This window comes from Arvicanthis niloticus, chromosome 8 (assembly GCF_011762505.2).
Source record: "Arvicanthis niloticus isolate mArvNil1 chromosome 8, mArvNil1.pat.X, whole genome shotgun sequence".
Lineage (NCBI taxonomy): Eukaryota > Metazoa > Chordata > Mammalia > Rodentia > Muridae > Arvicanthis > Arvicanthis niloticus.
This window is the reverse complement of record NC_047665.1, coordinates 85,226,755-85,236,305: the sequence shown is the minus strand read 5'-3', so window position 1 is coordinate 85,236,305 and position 9,551 is coordinate 85,226,755. Positions and strand designations below refer to the sequence as shown.

The window sequence follows — 9,551 nt, the reverse complement described above, 5'->3', positions numbered from 1 at the left end:
CTTCTTGCAGGATTCTCTCTTCCCACCACACATCCTTGTGCCTGGAGACCCCTCCCTTTGGTGTGAACAGGATCTCCTTAGCTCTTTCCTGAAGCCCCATCAACTTTTTCTCCTAGACCAGTTCTCTTTTTCATTGCTACCCACAGACCTACAGAAGCATTCTATACCAGGAAGCCCATATCCACCACACTTTTCTAAGATCCAGAGAGGGTTACAGACAACAAAGAATGGAATACCCAGCCAGCAAAAAGAAAATAAACATCAACACCCAGAATTGATTAAATTCGTCTTAAGTCCAGATGTTTAGACTCCAGCACAAAAACACAATCATTAACATCCAAGACAGTATGCCTCCACCAGAAGCCAGTAACTCTACTATAGTAGATCCTGAGAAATGCAATATAGTTGGAACACAAGACAAGGACTTCAAAACAGCAAATATTAAGAACACATTCAAGGACCATAAAGTGGAGATTAATAAATATCTTAATGAAGTCTATGAAAACAAAAACAGAAGTAATGAAAATAGTTCAAGACAAGAAAGTAGAAACAGAATCACTAACTAAAACCCAAGTGAGATAAAACTGGACATGAACAATTTAGAAAGTCAAACAAGAGCCTCATGGATAGCATTACCAACAGAGTAAAAGAGATAGAAGAGAGAAGCTTAAGATACCATAGAATAAATAAATATGTCAGTTAAAGAAAATGCTGAATCTAAAAATCAAAAAAAGAAAGGAAGAAAGGTACAAAATCAGAGAATCTGGAACACTATGAAAAAACCAAATCTATGAATAAGAGGAATAAAGGAAGAAGAAGAAACCCATATCAAAGGCACACAATATATTTTCAACAAATCATAGAAAAATTTCCTAACCTAAAGAAGGAGGTCCTAATGAAGGTACAAGAAGCATGAAGTCCACCAAACCGACTGAATCAGGAAAGAAACTCCCCATGATACTTAATAGTCTAAATACAAAGTTTACAGAACAAAAAATATTAAAAGCTGCAAGGGAAAAGAACAAATAACGTAAAAGTGGACCCAGTAAAATAATACCCAATATCTTGGAGAAGACTCTAAAAGCCAGAAGGGCCTAGATGGATGTTCTATAAACTCTGAGAGACTAGAGATGCCATCCCAGATTACTATACCCAGTAAAATTACCAATCATAATGGAGAAAGAAAAATATTCCACAATAAAATCAAATTTAAGCAGTATCTATCCACCAAATCTAGCTCTAGAGAAAACACTAGAAAGAAAATGTCAGTCTGAAGAGGTTAACCATACCCAAGAAAACACATGGAACAAATAAATCTCAGAAAAATAAATCAAAAGAGGAGAGAAAAACCTACACCATAAAAACAAAATAATAGGTATCAATCAACAGTAATCACTAATAATTCTCAATATTAATGGTTTCAATTCTCCAATAAAAAGACACAGAGTCACAGACTGGATTAGAAAACAAGTTCCCTCTTTCAGCTCCATCTAAGAAACATACCTTCGCATCAAGGATAGACATCACCTCATGGTAAAAGAATGTACAAACACATTTCAAGCCAGTAGACCCAAGAAGTAATTGAGTGTACCCTATTGTCTGATAAAGTAAACTTCAAACCAATATTAATCAGAAGATATTATAGAAGAACACTGCTTACTCATCAAAGGAAAAATTCACCAAGAGGGCATTGGAATTCTAAACATTTATGCTCCAAACACAAGGACACCAAAGTTCATTAAAGAAAAAAAGAAAAGAAAAGACAAAATACTACAGCTAAAAATCACATATTGACCCTCACACAGTGAGAGTTGGTGAGTTCATGTCCCAGTCTCCGGCCAGGCTCACAACCAAAAATATAAGAAGAATTTAAAACTTTTTTGACTTGAATGAAAATGAAAACACAACATACCAAAATTATGGAACACAATTAAAGTAATTGTAAGAGTAAATTTTTAGCACTAAGAGCTAGAATTAAAAAAATAAAATAAATAAATGAATGAATAAACAAAATATCTAAAAGGAGTTGATGGCAAGATAATCAAACTCCAGCTAAAATTAATAAAATAGAAAGAACAACTTAAAAAATACAAGGAATAGAAGAAATGAATAGTTGGTTCTTCAAGTAAAGCAATAAGATTGATAAACCCTCAGCCAAATTAACTGAAAGATGAGGACAGAAGAACCAAATTAGTAAAACTAGAGGAGGAAAGGGAGACATTATAGCAGATACTGAGAAACATTTTTGGAGGTTTGTTTGTTTCATGTTGCTTTGGGCATTTGTTCAAAAAACTTTTGCTTGTATATTATGGCTTCCAATTTTATGTTGTTTTTTGTGGGGTTTCTATGTGTGCTTCTTGTGTTTTTATTCTGGTTTGGTTTTGCTGTTTTCTAAAGTGAGAGAGATAGAAGGCATTGAGCTTCATGGTTAGGGAAATGGAGAATCGGGGAGGAAAAAACATGTTCAGAATATATTGTATAGTTTTTTTTTTTTTTCAATTAAAAAACAGAAAAAATGATGTGAACAAAACATTTTTATAATTTATTTACTAATCATTTTTTTTTTTAAATTTTACATAGGAGTTAAATAGAAAAACTGTTATTGCTTGGTGGGTCTGTGAACTATAGGTTCTAATGAACAGTAGACTTATTTCAGCCCTGTCATCTCCATAGTAAAAGCCGAAGGCACAGATTTCTTTGCAAGACAAGGAAAGCCACTCTCTTAAGAAGTACTCCCAGGCTTTTGTTTGCTTGCTTTTGTGTTTTGGTTTTCCTGTAATGAGGTCCCATTCTAGCCCATGCTATCCCTTAAGTTGCTATGTAGCAAAACATGACCAGGAACCCCCAATCCTTCTCCCTCTACCTCCCAAGGTCTGGGATGATAGTGAACATGCAAAAGGCACCACCCTCATCTTAAAGGGAATAAGAAATACTTTATTCTGGAACCATGCTGAGTGACACAGGTTTAGGTTACATCAAATTCCATGTTCCAATGTGGAAGAAGTTTTATACTTTACTGAACAAAGTTGTAAATCAAGGCAAGTTTTAAACATATAGGTGGATCCATCAGAGAGGTGGTCAACTTCATAAAACTCTCTCTCTCTCTCTCTCTCTCTCTCTCTCTCTCTCTCTCTCTCTCTCTCTCTCGTAATTCCAAGTCTACTTAGAGCTTCCTTCATGGATGTGGGCTTACAACCATCTGCTGAATATTTCTTTCAGGAGATACGTCCTGGAAGAAAAACCGACTTTCCCTCTCCCAATGGCCATCAGTTTTCAATAGCTCCTCAGCTGGGGTGTGGAGCTACTTCAGTCCCTTCCCAATCCATGCTAGAATTTGTCAAGCCTTGTTTCATTCCCACCATTTTTAGTGCAGGATACCATTCATGTACCAGCTTGCCTATCTAGTGATACAAGTTTGCGCCATACTTGCTTTCATGATGGTAGCTAAACTGCTAGTTCACTTCTTTGTGGTGTTTGCCTTAATCTTGTGGGTTTTGTTCATTGTAGGGGACTGAACCCAGGCCCTGGAACTCTTTAGGCAAAGTGCTCTATGGCTGAGCTAATGGTAGTAGTGGAATTTCTGAAATTGATTTTCTTTTAGAACAGCTAAGTCTATAGCCAACATCTTCCTAAATGGAGAAGAAAAGCTTTAAAGCATTTCTACTCAAATCAGGAACACGAAAAATCTATCTATTCACTACATTCTAGTTCAGAGTCCTTGAACTCTTAGCTAAAGTAGGAAAACAAATAAGGGAGGTTCCAAGGGGTGGGGATTAAAGTATGAAAGGAAAAAGCCAGAAAATCCTTATTTGAAGATGATATAATTCTGTACACAAAATACTTCAAAGTCTCCAACAGAAAACTACTACATCTGATAGTCAAAGTAGATACAGCTGATCATCAAAGTAGAAGAATATAAATTTAACACACAAAGAGCATCAGCCTTCCTATATACAAACAATAAACACACCTGGAAGGAACACAAATGCTGCAATTTTTAAAATTATTTTATTTATTTAAATTCCAAATGCTATTTACTGTCAAAAGGAGGGGTGCACCCATGTTCCTCTAGTAGGGAAATCAGGAAAACAATCTCATTCACAGTAGCCTCAAAAAATATCTTGGGATACATATAAGGAAGCAAAATACTTGTATAATAAAAGAAATAAAACTATTGAAGAAAGAAATTGAAGATACCAGAGGATGGAAAGATCTCCCACACTCGTGGATTGGCAGGATTAATATAGTGAAAATGGCTATTCTACCAAAAGTAATTTATAGAGTCAATACAATAACCCCCCTTTAAAAAAATCCTCACAAATTTTTCACAGAAATTGATAAAATAATCTTAAATTTCACACACACGCGTGCACTCACACACACACACACACACACACATACACACACACACACACACACACACACACGGGGGAAGGGGGCTGGGGACCAGGAGAATCAAATCAATCCAGAACAATAAAAGAAATGCTAGAGGTACCAGTATCCCTGATTTTAGGTTATACGACAAAGCTATAGAAATGCAAATGGTATGGTACTCACATAAACATAAACACATTGCTCAATGGAATAGAACTGGAAGCTGATTTTTGATAAAGGTCAAAATTATACACTGGAGAAATGGTGTGGTCAAACTAGATAGCTGCGCAGAAAAGAGCAAAACTAGATCTTTATCTCTTACCCACACAAAACTCAACTGGGAGAGGAGGAAGTAGAGCATGCACGTGATCGTGATCTTTTAGGTCCAGAAAAGAATTTTCTGAACAAGACCTCAGTAGCATAGGTATTAGGGTGAAAACTTAATAAATAAAAAAAAAATGAAGCTAAGAAGCTTCTGTACAACAAAGACTGCAATCTTTAAGTAAAGAAATAACCTACACCAAGAGAAGAAATATTTACCAGCCGTACATCTGACAGAATGGTGTCTAGAATATACAAACTGAAAAATCAAACATCAAGTAAACAACCCAATTACAAATGGGGCATGGAACTAAAGGAAGTTCTCAAAGACAGGAAATACAAATGGTTCAGAAACATTTTAAAAAATGTTCTGCATTTTCATCCATTAGAGAAATGCAGATTACAACTGCTTTAAGATTTCTTCTTACTCCAATCAGAATGGTCAAGATTTTCAAAATAAAATTGCAACAGGTTAGTGAAGATCTTTTCCCAATCAGTAGGTTGCCATTTTGTCCTATTGACAATTTCCTTTGCGTTTCAGTTTTGTGAGGTCCCATTTGTCAACTGTTGATCTTAGAGCCTGAGCCACTGGTGTTCTCCTCAGGAAATTTTCCCCTGTGTCAATGCATTTGAGGCTATTTCCCACTTTCTCTTCTATTAGATTCAGTGTATCTTATTTAAAAGAACTGCAGGGATAAAAATTGAGCACAGACTGAAGGAAAGGCCATCTAGCAACTGGCCCAATTTGGGATCCATCCCAAATCTGACAGTCTTACTGATGCTGTGATGTGCGTGCAGACAGAAGCCTAGCATGGCTGTCCTCTGAGAGGCTCTACCAGCAGCTGACTGAGAGTCTGGGGACCCCTATGGAAAAGTTAGGGGAAGGATTGAAGGAGCTGAAGGGAATGGCAATCCTATAGGAAGACCAACAGTGTCAACTAACTCGGACCTATGGGAACTCCCAGAGACTAAGCCACTAACCAAAGAGCATACACAGCTAGTCTGTGCTGCTCCCCACCCCACCCCCCGCCATATATGTAGCAGAAGCCTACCTTTCTGGCCTCAGTGGGAGAGAATGTACCTAATCCTGTAGAGACTTGATGCTCTATGGAAGGGGGATGCCTGAAAGAAGAGAGGAGCACCCTCTCAGAGGCAAAGGGGTAAGGGGGTGAGGTAAAGAACTCTGGGAGTGGGGACTGGGAGGGGGCAACACTTGAAATGTAAATAAATAAAATAATTAATTTTTAAAAATTGCACCAGATGCTGATGTGGCCATGGAATGAGGAACATGTCTTCACTGCTAGTAAGAGTGCAAACTGGTGCAACAAATATGGAAATCATAGTAAATGTTCCTCAAAGATCTAGAAGCAGATATACTACATGACCCATCTATTCCACCTGAACGTATGCCCAAAGGCCTGCATATCTTACTCCAGAGATACTTGTTCTTCCATGCTTGCTGCTCTATTCACAATAGTCAGGAAATAGAAGTAGCCTAGATGTCCAACAACTGATGAATGGGTATTAAGATGTAGCATATTTGCAGGATGGAATATTATTCAGCTGTTAAAAATGAAATTGGTTTCTCAGGTTAATGGATGGAAGTTGAATCAATCATCCTAGTGTTGTAACCGGAGTCATGGTTACCTTTCAGAACTTGATGGTAAGGACTTATTGTTGAAGATACCACATACTTGATTCATAAAACATGAAGATGTCAAGCTGATACTTGACTGGAACCTTCATCTCTACTGGCAAGCTTTCGTGGTGCTGAAGTTGATAATCAGTGAAGAAAACCAATTATCAGTCCCACCCAGCTGTGAGCCCTGTGGGCTGCAATAACCACAGGCAACAATGATAGCCACAGGCTACAATAACCACAGGCCTGATGAGTTATGTCCACTGGTGCAATAGTGGCACAAGTGTTGTGGATGTAGCCAGTCACTTTGAAAGTGGATCTAGAGCCCACTCCATAAGAGGAAACACATACCTGGCTGTATATAAATGGGGTCAAGTACCCACAGGTACTCATGGGTTAGAGTTGTGGTAGGCCTTAAGAACAAAAACTATCCTCTCTTCCTCATCTGCTTGTGCTTACTTGCCAGCCATCTGTTGGAACCCACTACTTCAGGATTTCAGCTTATACAGAAGACCAGCTGAAGCACCTAATCTCTTAGGACTGAGCAACTACTAGGTTCTCAGACTCTCCATTTACAGCTGCCCATTGTTGGGTTAGTTGGACTGCAAACTTTGGGTCTTTGTCTTCTGAGGTCCATGATTTTGACCCCTGAGATGTTGGACCATGACTGATGATGAAAGTACTCCAGAGGAAGAGAAATTGATGGATGATGGGAAGAACTTCAGTTCTGAAACTGAAGACTTAGACAAGGAAGGCAGTATGCCTCTAGAAGACCTATTGGCATTTTATGGCTATGAATCTACAATTCCAACGGTTGCAAATTCCAGTGCAAACAGCTCCCCAAGAGAACTTGCAGATGAACTCCTAGGTATGACTCTAGACCAAGAAGAAATAACGAAAGACCTGTGGTCGGGCGATGATGAGGAAACCCAGCCTTCTGCAGATGATTTGACACCATCTGTGACTTCCCACAAAACTTCTGATTTCTTCCCTTGGCCTTTACTATCAAACACTACATGTGTTGGAGACAAAGAATCAGAGACTGAAGATGTTGAAATGTTGAAATGGACAGTGGTAACTCACCTGAAGATTTGAGAAAGGACATAATGATTGGTCTACAGTATCAGGCAGAAATTCCCCCTTATCTTGATGAGTACAATGGTGATGAGAGAGCTTATGAAAATGAAGACCAGTTACTGTGGTGTGCTGATGTGACTTTGGAGAACAAAGTCAAGGAGGCCCTTACTGAGACCTCATTAAGAACTAGAAATGAAAAAGTCCTAGACAGAATTTCTTCAGGCACACACACCAGGGATAATGAACGGGCATTATATGAACTTCTTAAGTGTAACCACAATATAAAGGAAGCAATTGAAAGGTACTGCTGTAATGGAAAGGCATCTCAAGAAAGAATGACAGCATGGACAGAAGAGGAGTGCTGAAGCTTTGAGCATGCACTGATGCTTTATGGGAAAGATTTTCATCTCATTCAGAAAAGTAAGGTGAGATCTAGAACTGTTGCCGAGTGTGTAGCCTTCTACTATATGTGGAAGAAATCAAAATGCTATGATCACTTTGCTCAACAGACAAAACTGGGAAAGAAATGCTGTCACTATCACCCTGGCATTGTGGACTATATGGATCGTCTCGTAGATGAAGCAGAGTCTCTGGGCGGTACGGTCAGTTCTTCAACCTTAACTTCTAACTGGCCTGAGCCAATTCCTGATCAGCTGCTGAATATTCTCAGCTCCTTCACTGCCAGTGACTTGACAGCTTTGACCAACAGTGTGGCAACTGTCTGCAACCCCACAGATGTGAATTGTCTGGATGATAGCTTTCCTCCACTGGGAAACACAGCCCGTGGACAAGTCAATCATGTGCCTGTTGTAATGGAAGAGTTACTCACCCTACCCAGCAATGGTGAAAGTGATTGTTTTAATTTATTTGAGGCTGGATTTTATCACTCAGAGTTAAACCCCATGTGCGGCAAAGAATTGGAAAAACCAGCAAAGAGATTGAAAATGGGCATTGCTGTCCCTGAATCCTTTATGAATGAGGTTTCTATAAATAACCTGGGTATAGACTTTGAAAACCATACACATCACATCACCAGTGCCCAAATGGCTCTGGTTCAGAAACAGTGGCTGTGCTGTACCAGTAAACTTGAGGGGACCTATCAGGTTTGCATAGTCTTGCACTGGAAGTTTGAACCTTTTTCATTATGACATCAGTGATGTCAGTATGTATATCTTGATTTATCAAGAGTATTTTCAGTTTTCAATTCATAAACGTGGAAACGAACTATGATGAGCAGAGTTGGGAGCTAAGATTGAACTCTGTGGTGCAGCTTTAAGCTCTGCTTCTCTTCCGCATCCCTTAATACCTCTTCCCACGTCCTCCTTCTTTTCTGTTCCCATTGCCCTCACCCCAGATTTAAAACCTGTAGACAGAGGCCACCAGCTCAAACTAGCACAGATGTTCTGAACTGATGTGTGGCTTCTTTTCATGTCATCTCCTTTTGCCATATTGGATGCAGTGGAATCACAATGTTTACAGGTACCAACCCCGATCATTGTTCAAAGTAGCATTTTTTTCTTTTGGTTTTATTTTCTTTATTAATAAAAGCTGTGGTGGGTTTCCTCAAACTGCACAAACATGCAAGGATTTTTTTTTTTTTTAAAAATGGAAACTTCTCATGTTATTCAACTAGAGCACTTCAGTTTACAAAACAACAAGCAAGACTATCTATCTGGAAGCCAGCAAGAACTGTGTGCAAATGATGAAGATGCTTGCTTGGATCCTGTTTCAAAATTCTAGACCAGAGCTACATTACACAAGATTGGTCATTTTACTGCCTGGAGACTTCTGTGTAAAAAAATACTTTTTTTTTTTTTTTTTTTTTTTAACTAAAAATTTGGCGTTTGAAGATGTGGTATTCATGTGGGGTTTTGTCTACCATTGTCAAGATTGTAATATTAAAAATCACACTGGTCACTGGTTAAAAAAAACAAAAGAAAAACTATTATTCTTCTTCTAAATGTATATAATATTACATTAATATTAATATTATAATATTCTCTGAATACCTTACAGATATGTCCATAGATCGGTGCATTTCTCAACCTTCATCAGAGAAGCTGCTTCTTGCAGTACATGGCAGTTAACACAGAGACTCTCCACTGGACAGTGCATAGAGAATAAGAGTCAGGAGTGTTCA

The 9,551-nt window shown here is 38.4% G+C and overlaps 1 pseudogene; it reads left to right on the top strand.

Moving 5' to 3' along the window:
* The first annotated feature begins 6,637 nt into the window (after positions 1-6,637).
* LOC117713435 (mesoderm induction early response protein 3 pseudogene) lies at positions 6,638-9,152 on the top strand (annotated as a pseudogene).
* Positions 9,153-9,551: the final 399 nt, after the last annotated feature.